Below are 22,981 nucleotides of genomic sequence, written 5' to 3'. Positions count from 1 at the left end.
ATTGCATCCTGAATGACATTCCAACTTCTTCCTGTGGCCTACAGATCTCTACATGATCTGGCTTCTGCCTGTCACTCTGACTTCAAATTTTGCCCCTTGCTCACTATATCCAAGCCATGCTGCCATCTTTCTTGGAGAAGGAAATGGTAACCCACTCCAGTGTTCTTGCCTAGCGATTCCTGTGGACAGAGGAGCCTGGTTGGCTGCTGTCCATGGGATCACACAGAGTCAGACACGACTGAGGCAACTTAGCATGCATGCATAATCTGGAGAAGGAAATGGCAACCCACTCCAGTGTTCTTGCCTGGAGAATCCCAGGGACAGGGTAGCCTGGTGGGCTGCCGTCTGTGGGGTCGTACAGAGTCAGATATGACTGAAGTGACTTAGCGGCGGCAGCAGCCATCTTTCTGCTCTTCGACACTCATTCCCATCTCAGGTCCTTTGCACTTGATCCCTGATGTGCTCTGTCCCCAGAACTGCCCAGAGCTGTCTCATTTTCATCAGTGAGGCCTTAGCCTAACTGTCATTTCCTTAGAGAGGCCTTCTCCAATCACCCTATCCAGTGGGGTTCCCTGTTATTATTTCTTCAGTTCAGTTCAATTCAGTCGCTCAGTTGCGTCCGACTCTTTGCGACCCTGTGAATTGCAGCACGCCAGGCAATGGCACCCCACTTCAGTACTCTTGCCTGGAAAATCCCATGGACGGAGGAGCCTGGTGGGCTACAGTCCATGGGATCGCTAAGAGTTGGACACGACTGAGTGACTTCACTTTCACTTTTCACTTTCCTGCATTGGAGAAGGAAATGGCAACCCACTCCAGTGTTCTTGCCTGGAGAATCCCAGAGACGGGGGAGCCTGGTGGGTTCCCGTGTATGGGGTCGCACAGAGTTGGTCACAACTGAAGCGACTTAGCAGCAGCAGCAGCAGCAGGCCTCCCTGTCCATCACCAACTCCCAGAGTTCACCCAAACTCATGTCCATCGAGTCGGTGATACCATCCAGCCATCTCATCCTCTGTTGTCCCCTTCTCCTCCTGCCTCCAATCCCTCCCAGCATCAGAGTCTTTTCTAATAAGTCAACACTTCGCATGAGGTGGCCAAAGTATTGGGAGTTTCAGCTTTAGCATCATTCCTTCCAATGAACACCCAGGACTGATCTCCTTTAGAATGGACTGGTTGGATCTCCTTGCAGTCCAAGGGACTCTCAAGAGTCTTCTCCAACACCACAGTTCAAAAGCATCAATTCTTCAGCACTCAGCTTTCTTCATATTCCAACTTTCACATCCGTACATGACCACTGGAAAAACCATAGCCTTGACTAGACGGACCTTTGCTGGCAAAGTAATGTCTCTGCTTTTCAATATGCTGTCTAGGTTGGTCATAACTTTTCCTTCCCAGGAGTGAGCGTCTTTTAATTTCATGGCTGCAGTCACCATCTGCAGTGATTTTGGAGCCCCCCAAAATAAAGTCTGACACTGTTTCCACTGTTTCCCCATCTGTTTCCCATGAAGTAATGGGACCAGATGCCATGATCTTAGTTTTCTGAATGTTGAGCTTTAAGCCAACTTTTGCACTCTCCTCTTTCACACTCATCAAGAGGCTTTTTAGTTCCTCTTCACTGCCATAAGGGTGGTGTCATCTGCATATCTGAGGTTATTGATATTTCTCTCGGCAATCTTGATTCCAGTTTGTGCTTCATCCAGCCTAGCATTTCTCATGATGTACTCTGCATAGAAGTTAAATAAGCAGGGTGACAATATACAGCCTTGATGTACTCCTTTCCCTATTTGGAACAAGTCTGTTGTTCCATGTCCAGTTCTATCTGTTGCTTCCTGACCTGCATACAGATTTCTCAAGAGGCAGGTCAGGTGGTCTGGTATTCCCATCTCTTTAAGAATTTTCCAGTGTTTGTTGTGGTCCACACAGTGAAAGCTTTTGGCATAGTCAATAAAGCAGAAGTAGATGTTTTTCTGGAACTCTCTTGCTTTTACGATGATCCAGTGGATGTTGACAGTTTGATCTCTGGTTCCTCTGCCTTTGTGACTATTTGTAGTGCCTAAATTGAGAAATTGTCATCTTTTCCTGGGACCTTTATATCTTTGCTGTTAAGCTTCTATTTATAAAATCTTTTTGAATGCATGTGGGCTGCCATATATAAAGGGCTTCCCTGGTGGCTCAGACAATAAAGCGTCTGTCTGCAATGCAGGAGACCCGGGTTCAATCCCTGGGTTGAGAAGATCCCCTGGAGAAGGAAATGGCACCCTTCCAGTACTCTTACCTGGAAACTCCCTGGATGGAGGAGCCTGGTAGGCTACTGTCCATGGGGTCACAAAGAGTTGGACATGACTGAGTGACTTCATTTGACTTGGGCTGCTATAATTTTTTATTCATTTATAACTTTACCTTGGTTCCATTAGGCCTTTATCCAAGAAGAGAAAGATGGTTTCACTGATAAATTCTCTTTCAGTGAATTCTATTTTATTTTCTTCCCGTCCAAACTCAGAGTCTCCTAAGAAATTAGGATCTTTTGTAATACCTCTGATCTGCTGTCAGAGCCTGTGGCTTGAATAGATTTCCAACAGCCGTGATACATTGTACCTAGTTCTTCAGTTCAGTTCAGCCACTCAGTTGTGTCTGACTTTTTGTGACCCATGAATTGCAGCACACCAGGCCTCCCTGTCCATCACCAACTCCCAGAGTTCACTCAGACTCACGTCCATCGAGTCAGTGATGCCATCCAGCCATCTCATCCTCTGTCGTCCCCTTCTCCTCCTGCCCCCAGTCCCTCCCAGAGTCTTTTCCAATGAGTCAACTCTTCGCATGAGGTGGCCAAAGTACTGGAGTTTCAGCTTTAGCATCATTCCTTCCAAAGAAATCCCAGGGCTGATCTCCTTCAGAACGGACTGGTTGGATCTCCTTGCAGTCCAAGGGACTCTCAACAGTCTTCTCCAACACCACAGTTCAAAAGCATCAATTCTTCGGCGCTCAGCCTTCTTCACAGTCCAACTCTCACATCCATACATGACCACAGGAAAAACCATAGCCTTGACTAGATGGACCTTTGCTGGCAAAGTAATGTCTCTGCTTTTGAATACGCTATCTAGGTTGGTCATAACTTTCCTTCCAAGGAGTAAGCGTCTTTTAATTTCATGGCTGCAGTCACCATCTGCAGTGATTTTGGAGCCCCCCAAAATAAAGTCTGCCACTGTTTCCACTGTTTCCCCATCTATTTCCCATGAAGTGATGGGACCAGATGCCATGATCTTCGTTTTCTGAATGTTGAGCTTTAAGCCAACTTTTTGACTCTCCACTTTCACTTTCATCAAGAGGCTTTTGAGTTCCTCTTCACTTTCTGCCATAAGGGTGGTGTCATCTGCATATCTGAGGTTATTGATATTTCTCCCAGCAATCTTGATTCCAGCTTGTGCTTCTTCCAGCCCAGCGTTTCTCATGATGTACTCTGCATATAAGTTAAATAAGCAGGGTGACAGTATACATACAGCCTTGACGTACTCCTTTTCCTATTTGGAACCAGTCGGTTGTTCCATGTCCAGTTCTAACTGTTGCTTCCTGACCTGCATACAGATTTCTCAAGAGGCAGATCAGGTGGTCTGGTATTCCCATCTCTTTCAGAATTTTCCACAGTTTATTGTGATCCACACAGTCAAAGGCTTTGGCATAGTCAAGAAAGCAGAAATAGATGTTTTTCTGGAACTCTCTTGCTTTTTCCATGATCCAGAGGATGTTGGCAATTTGATCTCTGGTTCCTCTGCCTTTTCTAAAACCAGCTTGAACATCAGGAAGTTCACGGTTCACATATTGCTGAAGCCTGGCTTGGAGAATTTTGAGCATTACTTTACTTGCATGTGAGATGAGTGCAATTGTGCGGTAGTTTGAGCATTCTTTGGCATTGACTTTCTTTGGGATTGGAATGAAAACTGACCTTTTCCAGTCCTGTGGGTTTAACTAATTGGGGTTAGAGATACAATATGTCTTTGCTGAGCCTGGGTTATTTATTGTTGTAGATGAGATTGACCCATAGAATGAAATCCATGACTTAAGCTTGTTAGTACTGTGCTGTAATCAACTAAACAAATGTTGATGAATTTGCAGTGAACATGGTCTGTACCGAGACTGTGATAGTCTATAATACTTTGGGATCTGGTGAGTTTGTTATGTGCAATTTAAAGTCATTTTTTAAATGCTTTTATCAAAGTTAAGAAATGTATTCTTTTTTCTCCAAACATTGAACGTCAGCATGCAGTTATGTAAACTTAACCCTGTGCTTCTTCCAGATAACACTTGAAAAGATAAAGGTGCTTTATTGTAGGCTAAGCTTCAGTGACAACTTGGATGACCCTATACCAGCCTGTTTCCTACAGTTATTCACATCCAGGTCATAATTGCTATATACCCTCCTCTGAAGGATATTGCTAGGAAACATAAGCAAAGGACTCAGCTTCCTAAGAGAAAAGTATGTTAAAATGCAAATATTTGAGATCTCCTAAATGGTTAAGAAGGGTAGAGAGAAAGTGAGTAGTTAGGAGGAAATTTTGAATTAATTAACCCATTATCTTTCTAGATATAGATACAGGTATATATATCTTTCTCTTTTCAACCACATGTAACTTAGAAGTTTGGATATAAAACTAAGTTCATGTTATTTCTTTTGTTCTGCTCTCATTAATTCTGTACCATGTGCCAGGCCTTTGCTCACCAATTTATATGCATTATTTCATCTCCTTACAATTCTGTGTGGTAATTACTATTTTTATTAATTTTACAGATGGAGAAACTAAGAATCAGACAGGTTGTGTAATGTGCAAAATCATTTAGCTAATGTGTAGTAGAGTTGGGACTCAAAACTGCAAAGCATATATTTGCAACCACTCTGCATTATTATGGGCTTCCCTGGTGGCTCAGATGGTAAAGAATCTGCCTGCAATGCAGGAGACCCAGGTTCAGTTCCTGCGTCAGGACAATCCCCTGGAGAAGGGAATGGCAACCTACTCCAGTATTCTCGCCTGGAGAATTTCATGCACAGAGGAGCCTGGTGGGCTGTAGTCCATGGGGTCACAAGGAGTCTGACATGACTGAGTGTCCTAATGACTAATACTTTCACTTGCTGCATTATTATAGAATTTCTGCTTCAAAGTCTCTAACCACTTTTTCAGAGGTTTCCAGGATGTCTTAAATGTTTGCAAAGAATCCTTTAACTGTCCCAGGGCATCCACCAGTGTCCTGTGTCTGTGGTCACGTTTGTGCCAAGAGCCCTGTGCCTTGATGCTGCCGACTCCAACCTAGAGGACGAAGCTGCCATGTTGAAGCCTTCCTCACTGCTGATGCAGAATTGTGCCCTACTCCTCCCTAGGGCTTGTGAATGGTGTGATTCTTGTAGTTTCTCACTCTGGTATTGCTCCCTCTGGCTAGGACACAGCATGAATCCATTTATCCAAGTGTCTGACACCGTATAAGGCTCAGAAATGTTCCTTGCCCCTCATGTGGACCAAGCCACTAAGCCTTCCCTCCTCACTTGGGCTGAGTTTCTCCCTGGAAGCTGTACAGATCCTTCTGCAGTTAGACTCCTGGCAGGCTTGCCTTACAGGATGTCCAAACAGGCTCAGAATGTTCAAACCAAAGCTCCTCACTGGCATCTTTCCTGGCCCTTCCACCCCACTGGCAGAGGTTCTGTAGCCCCGCTGCCTTTCTGCCTGCCTCGAGCAGGAGTTCCAGCTCTTGTCTCTTAACTCATAGGGACTTTTGGTCTGGATCACTTTCATCTGTTTGGAATTTATTCCAAACCCCCACCCCCAGTGAATGCAAATATAGAAGAACCCTGGTAAGGCTTGATGAACTTTATATACTAGAGAAATTAGAGAATATTTTAGTAATAAGCAAAGATGATGCTGATTTGTATATGGATTTCAGAACAGAAAATGCTGAGGGGCAATTTCTCATTTCAAATTATAGGTCCACAGTTTTATCAGCAATTCTGAAATCCCAAAAGCTCTGAAAACAGAAAGTTTTTTCCTAAGTTTGATACATACTCTTTTGGCTGCAGAATTTGACCTGAACTAGTAATAGACTATTTCAATTGTGATCCACTTGGAAAAATAATCGTATGTTTCACCAAAGAAACATGTTATATGTTTGATTGTGGGATGCTGTCTTACATCCGACTGGGGCTGTTGTATAATATATAGTACATGCGTTGTGTTAATTTTGTGAAATCTGAAAAATTCTACCTCCTGAAACACATCTAATACATAAAGCTAATGGCTTGCTACTTAAAACACCTTCATTCAAACTCATTTCTGAACGTATGCTAGTTTGGACCCTGCGGCCTTGTCTTTATTCAGCTGATTTAAGTATGGGAATTGATGGAGGAGATGTGACTTTCTATTTTTATGATTCAAGTTAGACTTTTATTTATGTGACCTAGAACTTTTCTGCTTACACAGATCAAATAAGAGTTTGGTGGGCTGCCCACGTATATCATTTCCAGGAACACTATGATCAACTAGCCAATGCTGCCTGTCTCTGAGTCAGACTGTTCTGGCTACTGCGTTCCCTCTGCTGTTGCCATGGCAATGCACTTGCCTTTGGCAGCTGAGTGCTGCCACTTGGATCCAGTTCCTTCCATTGCCGTTAGGGAGCATCACCTCAGTGTTAGCAGTTCGCTCTGTAAGTTCTGGCCTACTGAGAGTGGTCCCAGGACTCTTCAAGGATGCTGAGGCTCTCCTCACAAATTTTTTTCTCATAGTTATTCAGAAAGGCATGTCTTTTGGACCTGGGGATGGGTGATTTGTCTTAAATGACAATCCAAATTGGGAGATTGGAATCGATGTATATGCACTATTGATACTATGTATACAATAGGTAACTAATGAGAACCTACCATACAGCACAGGGAACTCTACTCAGTGCTCTGTGGTGACCTAAATGGGAAGGAAATCCAGAAAAGTGGGGGTATATGTAAACATGTAGCTGATTCACTTTGTGCTATAGCAGAAACTAACACAACATTGTAGAGCAACTACAGTAAAATTAATTAAAAAGAAGACAAATTCCCTCTAACTTTCCAATTTCCCTGAGCCTTTGAATCCCTTCGTCTTCATTAAACCAAGGCAGATCCGGCATTTCAAGCTCATTTTCTGTGGGCCACTTTTGGCCCATGTTTTAGCCAAGGGACCAATACAGACTGTTAGCGCTGTTTCTAATGCTCTTGAATTGCAACATTAAATGCAGAATATCTGTTTAATGGGCTCTTACCAACCAATTTGGCCTGATTCAGCTTTGTGTTCCTACCACCATTGTTCTGCATACTTAGTATCCATTCTACACATGTTACTTGGATTTCTGTCTGTTGTTATTCAGTCACTCAGTTGTGTCCAAACTCTTTGGGACCCCATGGACTGCATGCAGCATGCCAGGCCTTCCTGTCCATCACCATCTTTTGGAGCTTGCTCCAACTCGTGTCCATTGCGTTGGTGATGCCATCCAGCTGTCTCATCCTCTGTTATCACCTTCTCCTCCTGCCTTCAGTCTTTCCCAGCATCATGGTCTTTTCCAGTGAGTCGGCTCTTTGCATCAGGTGACCACAGTATTGGAGCTTCAGCTTCAGCATCAGTCCTTCCAGTGAATATTCAGGACTGATTTTCTTTAGGATTGACTGGTTTGATCTTCTTGCAATCCAAGGGACTCTCAAGAGTCTTTTCTAACATATCCCTGAAAGGGTTACTTATCTCCTACAGCCACAGAGCTGAGACTGCGAAAACCAAACCCAAAACTCTCATCCTGAGACTGGCTGGATTACAGAGCAATTTGAGTTGCTCTGTAATCGATGCTCCAGTTTGAAAGCATCGATTCTTCTATCTGTGTGAATTAGAAAAATCAAGTAGTTCTTTTGGAGTGTAGTGCATCTCTTCATGGGTCATACTCTGTACCTGTAGGAAGCTTCTGTGCCTTGAGGCTAGTGGTCAGTCCAGAAGCAAAGAGGAGTGGTTGGGCTGGGTGCTGAGGACACTCTTCAGTGTCTTTCACGGCAGCTGCCTCAGGGGAGTCCATTGATGTTTCCGGGCAAAGCAGGGTTAATCCCAGGCTGGGGTATGCTTATCCTGGCAGAGGAAACTCAGTCGTAGGGGCTCGCATGCCCAGCTCTCTCAGGCTTCCTGCATGGCCCTCATTACGCTCAGCGCCCCACCTTTGATAGTAGGCACCTGTGAAGTTGCAGATTCAAATTGCTGTGTAATCCAGCCAGTCTCAGGATGAGAGGTTTGGGTTTGGTTTTCGCAGTCTCAGCTCTATGGCTATAGGAGATAAGTACCCCTTTCAGGGAAGAAGTTTTCTGGTCATTTATGAGCTCTTGAGTTGGGAATTTGAATCCCTGAGCTCATCCCATTCTTTCTGACTTTGTCTAGTGACTATAGGAGCAAATTAACCTACATCATTTTCCTCATTAGTTTGACAAAAAATGTTCAAAAGTGTTATATACATGGTCATCCCAAACTCCTCCTTTTGTAACTGTTTGATTAGGGATATTCATTGGTGATGGTTTGTATATCTCTGTTGCCACATTTTGCCAGGGACTATCAGTGCTCTCTTTACTAAATGGTCATTAGTGCTTTAAATCTAATCAGAGTGGAGAGCCAATTCCCCAAATTCCAGAACCAATTCAGAAAATTCATCCTTAAGATTCTGTTCTAGAAAGAAGCACCCTTGGTACCAAAATCTGTTTTAGTCAGAATTGTCCAGAGACACAGGACCAGCAGGATAAATGGATGGGTGTATGGATATTTTAAGTAAATGAATCACACAGTGGTCTCCACCACTTTGGGGTTGTTGTTCAGTCATTAAGTCACGTCCATCTCTTTGCAACGCCATGGACTGCAGCACGCCAGGTTTCCCTGTCCCTCACTATCTTCCAGAGTTTGCTTAAATCCATGTCCATTGAGTTGGTGATGCTATGTAACAATCTCATTCTCTGATGCCCCCTTCTCCTGTTGCCTTCAGTCTTTCCCAACATGAGGGTCTTTTCTAGTGAGTTGACTCTTTGCATCAGGTGGCCAAAGTATTGGAGCTTAAGCTTCAGCATCAGTCCTTCCAATGAGTATTCAGTGTTGATTTCCATTACAATTGACTGGTTTGATCTCCTTGCAGTCCAAGGGAAGACTCTGAAGAGTCTTCCCCAGCACCACAGTTTGAAACCATCAATTTTTTGGTGCTCAACCTTCCTTATGGTCCAACTCTCACATCTGTACATGGACTAATGGAAAAAACACAGCTTTCACTCTATGGACCTTTGTCCTCAAAGTGATGTCTTTGCCTTTTAATACTCTGTCTAGGTTTGTACAAAAAAGGTCTTAATGACCTGGATAACCATGATGGTGTGGTCACTCACCTTGAGCCAGACATCTTGAAGTGTCAAGTGGGCCTTAGGAAGCATTACTAAGAACAAAGCTAGTGCAGATGACAGAATTCCAGCTGAACTATTTCAAATCCTAAAAGATGATGCTATTAAAGTACTGCACTCAATATACCAACAAATTTGGAAAACTCAGCAATGGCCACATGACTGGAAAATGTCAGTTTTCATTCCAATCCCAAAGAAGGGCAATGCCAAAGAATGTTCAAACTACTGTACAATTGCACTCATTTCACATCCTAGTAAGGTAATGCTCAAAATCCTTCAAGCTAGGCTTCAATAGTACATGAACCAAGAACTTCCAAATATACAAACTGGATTTAGAAAAGGCAGAGGAACCAGAGATTAAATTGCCAATATCTGTTGGATCATAGAAAAAGCAAGAGAATTCCAGAAAAACTCTGCTTTTGCTTCACTGACTACACTAAAGCCTTTGACTGTATGGATCACAACAAACTGTGGAAAATTTTTAAAGAGATGGGAATACCAGACCACCTTACCTGCCTCCTGTGAAACCTGTATGGAGATCAAGAAGCAACAGTTAGAACAGGACATGGAACAACAGATTGGTTCAAAATTGGGAAAGGAGTATGTCAAGGCTGTATATTGTCACCCTGCTCATTTAACTTACATGCAGAGTGTGTGCATGTGTCATATTCAGAGTGTGTCATGTTCAGAGTGTGTCAGTCATGTTCAACTCTTGGCGAGCCTGTGGACTGTAGCCCACCAGGCTTCTTGGTGGGATTCTCCAGGGAAGAATATTGGAGTGGATTGGCATACCGTCCTCCAGGGGAACTTCCTGATCCAGGGATCTAACCATCATCTCGTATGCATTGGCAGGCAGGTTCTTTACCGCTAGCACTACCTGTGAATCCCATCTGTAGAGTACATCATGCGAAGTGTAGATGATACTACCCTGATGGTAGAAAGCAAAGAGGAACTAAAGAGCCTCTTGATGAAGGTTAAAGAGGAGAGTGAAAAGCAGGATTAAAACTCAACTTTCAGAAAACGAAGATCATGGCATCTGGTCCCATCACTTCGTGGCAAATAGATGGGGAAAAAATGAAAACAATGACAGACTTTATTTTCTTGGGCTCCAAAATCACTGTGTACAGTGACCACAGCCAAGAAATTAAAAGATGCTTGCTCCTTGGAAGAAAAGCTATGACAAACCTAGGCAGTGTATTAAAAAACAAAGACATCACTTTGCTGACAAAGATCTGTATAGTCAAAGCTATGTTTTTTCCAGTAGTCATGTATGGATGTGAGAGTTGGTCCATAAAGAAAACAATTCTGTGGAATTGATGCTTCTGAACTGTGGTGCTGAAGATGACTCTTGAGAGTCCCTTAGACTGCAAGGAGATCAAATCAGTCAATCCTAAAGAAAATCAACTGTGAATATTCATTGAAAGTACTGATACTAAAACTGAAGCTCCAGTACTTTGGCTACCTGATGCAAAGAGCTGACTCATTGGAAAAGACCCTGATGCTGGGAAAGATTGAAGGCAGGAGCAGAGGGAGGGGTGACAGAGGATGAGATGGTTGGGTGGCATCACCGACTCAATGGACATGAGTTTGAGCAAACTCCCAGAGTTAGTGACAGATGGGGAAGCCTGGCATGCTACAGTCCATGGGGTCACAGAGTCTGACATAACTTAGTGACTGAACCTAACATTTAGGGAAGATAATCTGCTTTACTCAGATTCTGCCAGTTTCATTGGCAATCTCATCAAAAAACACACCTTCATAAAAACATTCACAATAGTCTTTCAACAAAGATTATTGACCCAGTTGGTGGCTCAGCCAAGTTGACACATAAAATTAACCACCACATCAGTAATGAATTATAAAAGATAAGCTGTAGGAGGAGATCTCAAATAGTTGATTTCCCTTCACTGTAAACAGTTCTCTTCTTTGCTCTATTTTAGCACTTCTCACGTCTCAAGTCAATGTGATCTGACTTCTGCCTCCTGTCATGTATTTGACACTTTAATAAATGCTCAGACAATAAAGAAACCGCCTACAATGCTGGAGACTTGGGTTTGATCCCTGGGTTGGGAAGATCCCCTGGAGAAGGGCGTGGCAACCCACTCCACTATTGCCTGGAGAATCCCACGGAGAGTGAAACCTGGTGGGCTACACAGTCCATGGGGTCGCAAAGAGTTGGACACGACTGAGCAACTTTCACACACACACACACCTGAGGTTGCCAAATCAACTGACCTATTTCATGTCTTTCTTTCTGGACTTCTTTGCTTCCTTTACATTGTTGACCGCTCTAATCTTATTTCCTTTTTCTTTGTGACGTTACTTCTGATTCTCATCTCTCTTCACTGTCTGTTCTAAGCATTCCCCCAGCACCAGCCTGTGCCCTAATATTGATTTTTCCTTCGGTTCTGCTCTCAGCCATCTGCTGGTCTCATCATGCTCATCTTTAGTGATCGCATCTAGTTTTTTTTTTTTTTTATTGCAATTCATATCTGGCAGATAAAGCAGTTGATAAAGATTTATTAAATAAATGGTGACTCCCAAATATATCTCCAGTTCTTTGAACTGCAGACTGTTACCCACTGAATGTCCAGAAGCAAGTTAGACTTCCTGTTCTTAAAATTCAGCTCCATGTGTCTCTCCTTTCCAAACTGTGCCTCTGCTTCAGTCCACTGGTCATGTTCTCAGAGTTTCCCACTGTCCCGTTTGTCTTTCTCTCAGCACCTACGACTAAAACTTGAACATCATCTTAGAATCCTTCCTTTTCCTCACCCCACCTCCATGGATTTAACTGGAGTCCTCCCAGTGTTCACCTTCTTTTTCTGAATCCATCTCTTCTTTCCGTTGTATTAGCTGCCAATCTTTTTAAGTCCAGATGACTGCAGGAGCCTCCTAATTGGTCTCCCTAATGCTAGTCATGTTCCCCTCTGGACTACCCTCCCAGGTGTTGCCAGAGGGATCTCTTGTGGACAGACTTAATTGTGCTGCCCTTCAGCTAAGACCCTCCATCCCTCTCCATTATCTCCAGGATAAGCTTAGGTCCTTAGCTTCTGCCGTTAGCTTCCTTGCACTTTGTTTACAGCATTTCTGAATGATTCACTATTTTGTCTCCTTGGTTTTCTGTATGGTATGTTCACTCTGCCCGTTGATTACCCTTCTCCCTATTTATTTACCTGGCTACCTCTATGTAGCCTTCCCATCTCAAGTGCAAACTCATCTGGCAGATATTCTGCAGTAAGGCCAAGTGCCCTGCCTCTAAGCTTCTACTCTGTCATTTTATCTAACATTATCTTTTTATATGATCGTTTCACTAAATGCAGAGCTGTGCCTTATCCGTCTTTAGGTTTTCATTGCTTAACACACTACCTAGAATGTAGTGGTAAGTATTTAGTGGCTAGCAGGTGAACTGTTGAACAGAATCCCATGTGGGAACTATAAACATTAGAGCAGAGAGTGAGTGCAAACAGGAAGGTAGGTCCTCCCAGATTGGAACCTCAAGATCTAGGGAGCAGTCATTTGACAGTGATATGGCTCAGAAGAGAAACTAACCAAACTCTCAAGAGCATTGTATCCAATAAGGATATCATGTCAGCTTATTGAGTTTCGGTGAGTATATAAATGCTGGGGTGTTAGAATGTTTAAGTGGATTGAGTTGTTAATGTATTTTTCTGCCTGTGCAGAGACAGACTATCCTCACAAGAGTGCCCAGGGATTATAGGATCAACTCAATGGATGTGTTGACCATGATGGCTTTAGTCATTGAGCTGAAACACGCCTCCCTCCACGATTAGGCATATAAGTGACAGACACATTGGATTGGTTGAGTCACTCCCTTCACTGGAGAGTGCTGTCACATGCTAACAGTGATACTTTAGACATGAGGGGACAACCTCAAAACCTTAATTGGAAACCTTGAGCATTTCCTGCATCTTGAAAGTTTTCCTAGACGGAGAGCCTGTGATACAGAGTGTATAACTCTACAGATGACCAACATTATTCATTGAATGTGGATACTTATTCTTTTTTAAAAAAATATATTAGTTTATTTTTATTTTTGACTGCATCGGGTCTTAGTTGAGGCACACATTGAGACTCGGGGCTTCTCTCTAATTGTGGCGCAGGAACTCCAGAGCGCATGGGCTCTGTAGCTGTGGCCTGCAGGCTTAGTGCCTGACCAGGGATGGAAGCCTCATCCCCTGCATCGGAGGGCAGATTCTTAGCCACTGGACTACCAGGGGAGTCCCGATACTTTTTCTTTCAAATTCATTGACCTTCCTTTTTGTTTTTTAAATAATCAGTTCTGGGGCTTCCCTGGTGGCTCAGTGGTAAAGAATCCGCCTGCCAATGCAGGAAACACGCGTTCAGTACCTGATCTGGGAAGATCCCACATGCCTTAGAACAGCTAAACCCATGTACCGCAACGACTTACCTTGTGCTTTAAAGCCATGTTCTGCAACAAGAGAAGCCACGGCAGTGAGAAGCCGGCACACTGCAACTAGAGAAAAGCCCGAGCAGCAGTGCAGACCCAGCACAGCCGAAAATGAAATAATCAGTTCTATACAAGATTTCAAGGTACTTGTGTTTTGTTTTTATTTTTTGGCTGCACTGTGTGGTATGTGGGATCTAAGTTCCCGAACCAGGGATCGAACCCACACCCCCTGCCTTGGAAGCATGGAGTCTTCACCACTGAACTGCCAGGGAACTAAATACCCCTCAAGGTATTTAGTGTACTAATGTTGAATGGAAAGATTGCTGGTCTTAGAAGTCAGAGTACACAAAAATGAACACAAACACAGTGAACGCCCATGTCAGCTAACTTTGCAGTGGCGCATGCAACCACTAACCCCATTATTTGCTGATCTCCATTGCTCTAGTTTGTATTCTCCCTACTGTTGATAGCTGAAAAGATATTATTTCTTCCTTGTATGTTTATTCTTTCCTGGTTTTCCCACTAAAGTATAAATCTTCCCTAAGATCTAAAAAGCGCCTGGGACATAGTGGGAACCCAGTAAGTATTGGTTGAATATATTCATTGAGGGTTGGTAGAATGTTGCTATACTTTGTTAAAGTTCATTAGTTAAACGTTTTGAAACAAGGGGGATTTTAAAATTTTTACAGTAAAAATGAAAGCTTTCTGAAGCTCTAAGGTATAATTTACCTAATACAAACATGGAAATTGAGCTGTGAAATTCTCAGTAGGTGCTGCCTTCCCATAAGCATTGCTGTGACACCCTATGAAGCTCCAGGGAGCCCATTAAGTAGCTGTGTCCCTGGGGAATGCAGCCAGAGAACTTGTTTGTCCCTTACTCTTGAAGAGTATCTGGATTTACCCTTTCATTCTTCATATCCCTGTTGACCACAGTCACCTTTAGGAGGTCCCCAGGTGCATGCCATCTCTTGAGGAGCTGTTTCTTACTACTCTGAGCATCTCCTACTCTGGCCATCTCTCTTACCCTTTTGTCTTCTCTGAGCCTTATCATCACCAGAAAGTGCACCAACTCCAGAGCTCATCCTGTTCGTCAAGATGACCTCTTTCTGACAGTCTCCCTGCGATGCTGTCTGGAACTCATTAAGACTTCTGACTCTTTCTCACTCTCTCATTTACGTTAGTCACTTCCTGGCTGTTCCTCTCCGTTTCCAGCTTGGACTCTGCGGTCCATTGTTACAGTCATTCCCTTTTAAATACTCCTACCTCTCTTGTCCTTCTGTCCCTTTGTTGTAATCAACTGACTGACCCCCAACCCTATCATTTCCTTTCACGTCTTCAAGGATCTGTTGCTTTAGTCATTGCCTCTCTTTGGATCCTTTTTATTACAATATAAACAAGCTCTAGAATTTCTAATCTTTAAAAATCCTTTCCTGATCCCACAGTCTCCCTAGCTACGCTTCCAGACACCAGCTCTCAACAAAATTTCTGAAAAGTTGTCTGTACTCCCTCCTGTCTTTGTACAGATCTCTGCCCTTGCTCTCCCAGCTGCCTCCCCCACACCACTGGTGCATTGCAAGTTGCCAGGCTCTCTTGAGCCTTTTCTGTAGTCGTTATCTAAGACCCCCTCTCACTCCTTCGCTTTCCTGACACCCCATCCTCTAGTTTTCTTCCATTCTCACAATCTGCTCCCTTTCACCCACTTTTGACAGGATCTTCCCTCTCTGCGCAGCTGATCTTATGTGGTGGTGTTCCTCAAGACTTAGGCCTGACCCTCATCTTTTACTACATTATTTCATGAGATGATGGCATTTTCTTCTGTGGTTTTAAATACCAGTTGTATGCTCATAACGTCAGAAATTTATACTCAACCTAGACCTCTGAGTTTCAGATCTGCATTTTCCGTTCCCTACTTGACTCCATTTGGAGGTCTCATAGCCTTCACAAACTTAACATTTCCAAAAATGGGGGTTGATTTCTGTTCCTTCTCCCCAGTTAAATCTCTAGCTTTATAGCACCTTGGTTTATCCAGGTGTTCAGACCAGAAACTCAGGCATTACTCTTAGTTTATTCTTTTTCTTTATTCTCATATTCAGTTGTTAGCAAGAAGTTCTGTTGATTGTCCATTTCTCTTTCCATCTTCTCTTCGCCAGTCGAGGTTACCATTGCTCTATCCCAGAACTATTGCAGTAACTTCTTAATTAATTTACCTGTTTCTGCTTGTATTCCTCTCAATTCTGTTTTCTACAGAGGCAAGAACTATTTTATTTTATTATTATTATTATTATTATTATTTTTGGCCTTGCCATGCGCCTTTTGGGATCTTAGTTCCCTCACCAGGGATTGAACTCAGGCTCTCGGCAATGAAAGCAGGGAGTCCTACCACTGGCCCACCAGGGAATTCCCAGGATCTATTATAAATTGCATATCATTTTCCTGAAAAGTTTTAAAACCTCGTAGTCTGGGGCTTTCCTAAAAAATAGGTTTTAGGTGGTAAAGAATCTGCCTGCCAATGCAGGAAACACGGGTTCAATTACCGGTCCAGGAAAATCCCACACACCACGGAGCAACTAAGCCTGTGTACTACAACTATTGAGCCTGTGCCCTAGAGCCCAGGAGCTGCAACTGCTGAAACCCAAGTGCATTAGGGCCCGTGCTCTGCAACAGGAAAAGCCACTGCAGTGAGAAGCCCACGTACAGCAACTAGAGAATAGCCCGAGCAGCGATGAAGATCCAGCACAGCCGAAACTAAATAAAATTTTTAAAAAGCCTATTAGTCTGATCAAATTATTCTTGTTTTCCATAATGTCAAAAGCCTGGAATATAAACGTAAGAGTATATTAATTGTTATATTAATATAACAATTAATTGGGCTGATATATTAATAGTAGCTTTCAAATGAAAAGTGTACTTTCCAACTTTTAAAATAAATATACATGGATTGCTTAAAGGAATTTTGGTAAGGAGTCCCTAATCAGTTATCAGTCTACCACAGTCAGAATAGGAATAATAAGTTTGATTTTGTAATTAGTGCAAAAACTCTAGATATGTCATTTTTTTAGGTAGTGGTGGTGGTAACTTTAAACCAGTGTGTACTATGTTTGATATGGTAGAGAATTGTAAATGTGACCAAGGAATGTCTTTTTTAACTCAGTCAGTTGATAGTTTGTTGATAAGGCTTATCATTCAAAATCAGATGCTTTGTAAGAACATTTTGCAAATCTTTTTATGCCTGTTGGAGGCAGCTTCATAGGCAGGGACTTATCATAATCACACAGGGCCTTGAACTCAGAAAGACCCTATATGAACTTGGGGTTTAATGCTCCAAGGTCACTGTCTTGAACGTTTTAATAATTTTTATCTTTGAATGTATATTTGTAAGTGAAGTCTGATGAGACAGTGGGTGTGCATGGGCCTCAGAGCCTCAGCTCACATGGAAGCTTGCCTCCTGCTTGCCTCCCAGGGATGGGTTTTTGCCCCACTACTCTCCAGCCCCACGTGCCCTAGGGTGTCTTTGGGTGGCACAGCATGGTGATCATTCCATTGCCCACTAGGTTGGCAGCACCCTAGAGGGTTAGGGAGGCCTGGCGTGCTGTGATTCATGGGGCTGCAAAGAGTCAGACACGACTGAGCGACTGAACTGAACTGAACTGAGAGGGTTAGGTGGGCGACTCAGCAGGGCCATCTTACCCTCCTGATCCAAGTACCACGCCCTCTCCACCCCAGTCTTGGGCCCTGCAAATTGTGTAGCTGCTGGCCAGGTAGGGTGACTGTTAGCAAGTCCCATGGAAAGTTCCTGGCCTAAAATTATATTGCCTGTGCTTTATGGTCTAGAATTGGCAGTGTGATCAATCACTTGTACTTTAGACTGGACCTCTCCCAAAGTCATTCTCTAAGAGAAGTGCTGCTATTGCTTGCAAGGGGCATCCCCATGGTTCACCTCCCACCCCTGTGTGAGATGGCCATGCATGGTGAGATCTTTGATTTGGCACCTCGGTTTTTATAATCAGCCTGCTTTGTTCTTTGATCTGTCAAGAATATGGATCTACCTTTGATAATCAACACAGACCACACTGGCTAAGAATACAGCCAGAAATGTTTTGCCAAACAACTTCTTTCAAGAGCCGGTTAAGGGAAGTGATGCTTGTAAAGGATTGTTCGAGTGATATGCAGTCCGTCTGTTTCCGTAGCTGTTCCATGTCCTATCCTTGGTTTAGTTTGTACTTGGGACAGTCATGCTTTGGCTCCTTACACAGTTGTTTTCTTTGAATCCTGTTGTGGTGTGATGTCATCGGCATTTTTTAAATGGAGTTTCATGAGAGCCTTCTTTTAAAACTCACTGTTGGACTGCTCCAAGTTGTTCTTAAAGACACACCCCCTATAGATGGTGGCCGGGAAAAGCATTGTTTTAGCCGGTATATAGACCATATCTGCTGTGTGGAAGTATTCCATTACCCTACTCCTAATGTTGATCTTTTAATGCATATTTTTCTAGTTTTGTGTTTTATTTAATAGTTATATCTCTATGTATTTATAGGAAGCCACCTGAGCTCCTTTATATTACTAGGCAGAATGTAAATAAATGAAGGTAATAATGCCTCTGATTTCTGATTTAAAGTAGTTAAGTCGGAGTGTTTTATTTTCCATTGCTCTGATCCTAGTTAGGTTGGCCTCTGTCTGTGGACTCTGCATGAATGATTGTTGAACATTCTTTACTTAGAGACTACTTTAGAAAACTTTTTTCAAAAAAAGTATGTCTCATGGAGGCACTGCTGAGGACACCTAGGCGATGTGGCGCTGAAAGTGCGTGGCAGGCACAGTGGGGCGCTGTGGGGGTGACCTCTGCCTCAAGGTGCTTAGAGCCCATTTGGAGAGATTACTAATCACACGAAGTACATGGGACCAACATATTTAGACTCCATCAGTTCAGTTTGGTCGAGAGTTGTGTCTGACTCTTTGCAACCCCATGGACTGCAGCACGCCAGGTCTCCTTGTCCATCACTAACTCCCAGAGCTTACTCAAACTCATGTCCATCGAGTCAGTGGTGCCATCCAACCGCCTCATCCTCTGTCGTCCCCTTCTCCTCCCACCTTCAATCTTTCCCAGCATCAGGGTCTTTTCCAATGAGTCAGTTCTTCACATCAGGTGGCCAAAGTGTTGGAGTTTCAGCTTCAACATCAGTCCCTCCAATGAACATCCAGGACTGATTTCCTTTAGGATGGACTGGTTGGATCTCCTTGCAGTCCAAGGGACTCTCAAGAGCCTTCTCCAACACCACAGTTCAGAAGCATCAATTCTTTGGTGCCCAGCTTTCTTTATAATCCAACTCTCACATCCATACATGACCACTGGAAAAACCATAGCTTTGACTAGACTGACCTTTGTTGGCAAAGTAATATGTCTGCTTTTGAACATGCTATCTAGGTTGGTCATAACTTTTCTTCCAAGGAGTAAGTGTCTTTTAATTTCATGGCTGCAATCACCATCTGCAGTGATTTTGGAGCCCCCCAAAATAAGGTCTGCCACTGTTTCCCCGTCTATTTGCCATGAAGTGATGGGGACCAGATGCTATGATCTTAGTTTTCTGAATGCTGAGCTTTAAGCCAACTTTTGCACTCTCGTCTTTCACTTTCTCAAGAGGCTCTTTAGTTCTTCGCTTTCTGCTTTAAGGGTAGTGTCATCTGCATATCTGAGGTTATTGATATTTCTCCCAGCAATCTTGATTCCAGCTTGTGCTTCTTCCAGCCCAGCATTTCTCATGATGTACTCTGCATAGAAGTTAAATAAGCAGGGTGACAATATACAGCCTTGACGTACTCCTTTTCCTATTTGGAACCAGTCTGTTGTTCCATGGCCAGTTCTAACTGTTGCTTCCTGACCTGCATACAGATTTCTCAAGAGGCAGGTCAGGTGGTCTGGTATTCCCATCTCTTTCAGAATTTTCCACAATTTGTCGTGATCCACACAGTCAAAGGCTTTGGCATTGTCAATAAAACAGAAAAGATGTTTTTCTGAACTCTGTTGCTTTTTCAGTGATCCAGCAGATGTTGGCAATTTGATCTCTGGTTCCTCTGCCTTTTCTAAAACCAGCTTGAACATCTGGAAGTTCACAATTCATTTACTGTTGAAGCCCAGCTTGTAGAATTTTGAGCATTCCTTTACTAGCGTGTGAGATGAGTGCAATTTTGTGGTAGTCTGAGCATTCTTTGGCATTGCTTTTCTTTGAGATTGGAATGAAAACTGACCTTTTCCAGTCCTGTGGCCACTGCTGAATTTTCCCAATTTGCTGGCATATTGAGTGCAGTACTTTCACAGCATCAACTTTTAGGATTTGAAATAGCTCAACTGGAATTCCATCACCTCCACTAGCTTTGTTCATAGTTATGCTTTCTAAGGCCCATTTGACTTTGAATTCCAGGATGTCTGGCTCTAGGTGAGTGATCACATCATTGTGGTTATCTGGGTCATGAAGATCTTTTTGTGTAGTTCTTCTGTGTATTCTTGCCAACTCTTCTTAATATCTTCTGCTTCGATTGGGTCCATACCATTTCTGTCCTTTATTGTGCCTATCGTTGCATGAAATAATCCTTTGGTATATCTAATTTTCTTGAAGAGATCTCTAGGCTTTCCCATTCTATTGCTTTCTTGTATTTCTTTGCACTGATTACAGAGGAAGGCTTTCTTATCTCTCCTTGCTATTCTTTGGATCTCTGCATTCAAATGGGTATATCTTTCCTTTTCTCCTTTGCTTTTCACTTCTCTTCTTTTCACAGCTGTTTGTAAGGCCTCCTCAGACAGCTGTTTTGCTTTTTTTGCATTTCTTTCTTGGGGATGGTCTTGATCCCTGTCCTGTACAATGTCACAAACCTCATTCCATAGTTCATCAGGGACTCTGTCTATCAGATCTAGTCCCTTAAATCTATTTCTCACTTCCACTGTATAATTGTAAGGGATTTGATTTAGGTCATACCTGAATGGTCTAGTGGTTTTCCCTACTTTCTTCAATTTAAGTCTGAATTTGGCAATAAGGAGACTCCATACTAATGCAGTAATTTTTCAGAGAAAGGAGAGGCTATTGTCTATTTTAATAGATAGTCCAGAAGCATCACATTGAACCAATATACCTAAATGTTCTTGCAGCTGCTTATCAAATGGATATATGGAGATTATCATAGGCTAGGCACTCTTCTAAGCCATTTCTAAATATTAACTCATATCATTTTTGTAATAATTCTATGAAGTAGATAGTATTATTAGAGTATATTTTTGTCTTGAGAACCCCATGAACAGTATGAAAAGGCAAAATGATAGGATACTGAAAAAGGAAATCTCTAGGTCAGTAGCTGCCCAATATGCTACTGGAGATCAGTGGAGAAATAACTCCAGAAAGAATGAAGGGATGGAGCCAAAGCAAAAACAATACCCAGCTGTGGATGTGACTGGTGATAGAAGCAAGGTCCAATGCTGTAAAGAGCAATATTGCATAGGAACCTGGAATGTCAGGTCCATGAATCAAGGCAAATTGGAAGTGGTCAAACAAGAGATGGCAAGAGTGAATGTCGACATTCTAGGAATCAGCAAACTCAAATGGACTGGAATGGGTGAATTTAACTCAGATGACCATTATATCTACCACTGCGGGCAGGAATCCCTCAGAAGAAATGGAGTAGCCATCATGGTCAACAAAAGAGTCCGAAATGCAGTACGTGGATGCAATCTCCAAAACGACAGAATGATCTCTGTTCGTTTCCAAGGCAAACCTTTCAATATCACAGTAATCCAAGTCTATGCCCCAACCAGTAACGCTGAAGAAGCTGAACGGTTCTATGAAGACCTACAAGACCTTTTAGAACTAACACCCAAAAAGATGTCCTTTTCATTATAGGGGACTGGAATGCAAAAGTAGGAAGTCAAGGAACACATGGAGTAACAGGCAAATTTGGCCTTGTAATACGGAATGAAGCAGGGCAAAGATTAATAGAGTTTTGCCAAGAAAGTGCACCGGTCATAGTAAACACCCTCTCCAACAACACATGAGAAAACTCTACACATGGACATCACCAGGTGGTCAACACCAAAATCAGATTGATTATATTCTTTTCAGTCAAAGATGGAGAAGCTCAACAAAACAAGTCCAGGAGCTGACTGTGGCTCAGATCATGAACTCCTTATCACCAAATTCAGACTTAAATTGAAGAAAGTAGGGAAAACCACTAGACCATTCAGGCATGACCTAAATCAAATCCCTTATGATTATACAGTGAAAGTGAGAAATAGATTTAAGGGCCTAGATCTGATAGATAGAGTGCCTGATGAACTATATTGAGGTTCGTGACATTGTATAGGAGACAGGGATCAAGACCATCCCCTTGGAAAAGAAATGCAAAAAAGCAAAATGGCTGTCTGGGGAGGCCTTACAAATAGCTGTGAGAAGAAGAGAAGCAACAAGGAAAGATATAAGCATCTGAATGCAGAGTTCCAAAGAATAGCAAGAAGCAATAAGAAAGCCATCCTCAGCGATCAATGCAAAGAAACAGAGGAAAACAACAGAATGGGAAAGACGAGAGATCTCTTCAAGAAAATTTGAGATACCAAGGGAACATTTCACGCAAAGATGGGCTCGATAAAGGACAGAAATGGTATGGACCTAACAGAAGTAGAAGATATTAAGAAGAGGTGGCAAGAATACACAGAAGAACTGTACAAAAAAGATCTTCACAACCCAGATAATCACGATGGTGTGATCACTGACCTAGAGCCAGACATCCTGGAATGTGAAGTCAAGTGGACTTAGAAAGCATCACTATGAACAAAGCTAGTGGAGGTGATGGAATTCCAGTTGAGCTCTTTCAAATCCTGAAAGATGATACTGTGAAAGTGCTGCACTCAATATGCCAGCAAATTTGGAAAACTCAGCAGTGGCCACAGGACTGGAAAAGGTCAGTTTTCATTCAAGGTCAGTTTTCATTCCAATCCCAAAGAAAGGCAATGCCAAAGAATGCTCAAACTACCACAAAATTGCACTCATCTCACGTGCTAGTAAAGTAATGCTCAAAATTCTCCAAGCCAGGCTTCAGCAATATGTGAACCATGAACTTCCTGATGTTCAAGCTGGTTTTAGAAAAGGCAGAGGAACCAGAGATCA

At 42.8% G+C, this 22,981-nt stretch overlaps 1 protein-coding gene across 4 annotated transcripts in view; it reads left to right on the top strand.

Annotated features, from left to right (window-relative positions):
* MPZL1 (myelin protein zero like 1) overlaps positions 1-22,981 on the top strand; it is an 81,903-nt gene that overhangs the window by 3,495 nt on the left and 55,427 nt on the right.

This window comes from Bos taurus, chromosome 3 (assembly GCF_002263795.3).
Source record: "Bos taurus isolate L1 Dominette 01449 registration number 42190680 breed Hereford chromosome 3, ARS-UCD2.0, whole genome shotgun sequence".
Taxonomy (NCBI): Eukaryota; Metazoa; Chordata; class Mammalia; order Artiodactyla; family Bovidae; genus Bos; species Bos taurus.
The sequence above is the reverse complement of the archived record's forward strand: the minus strand, read 5'-3'. Positions and strand labels throughout refer to the sequence as shown.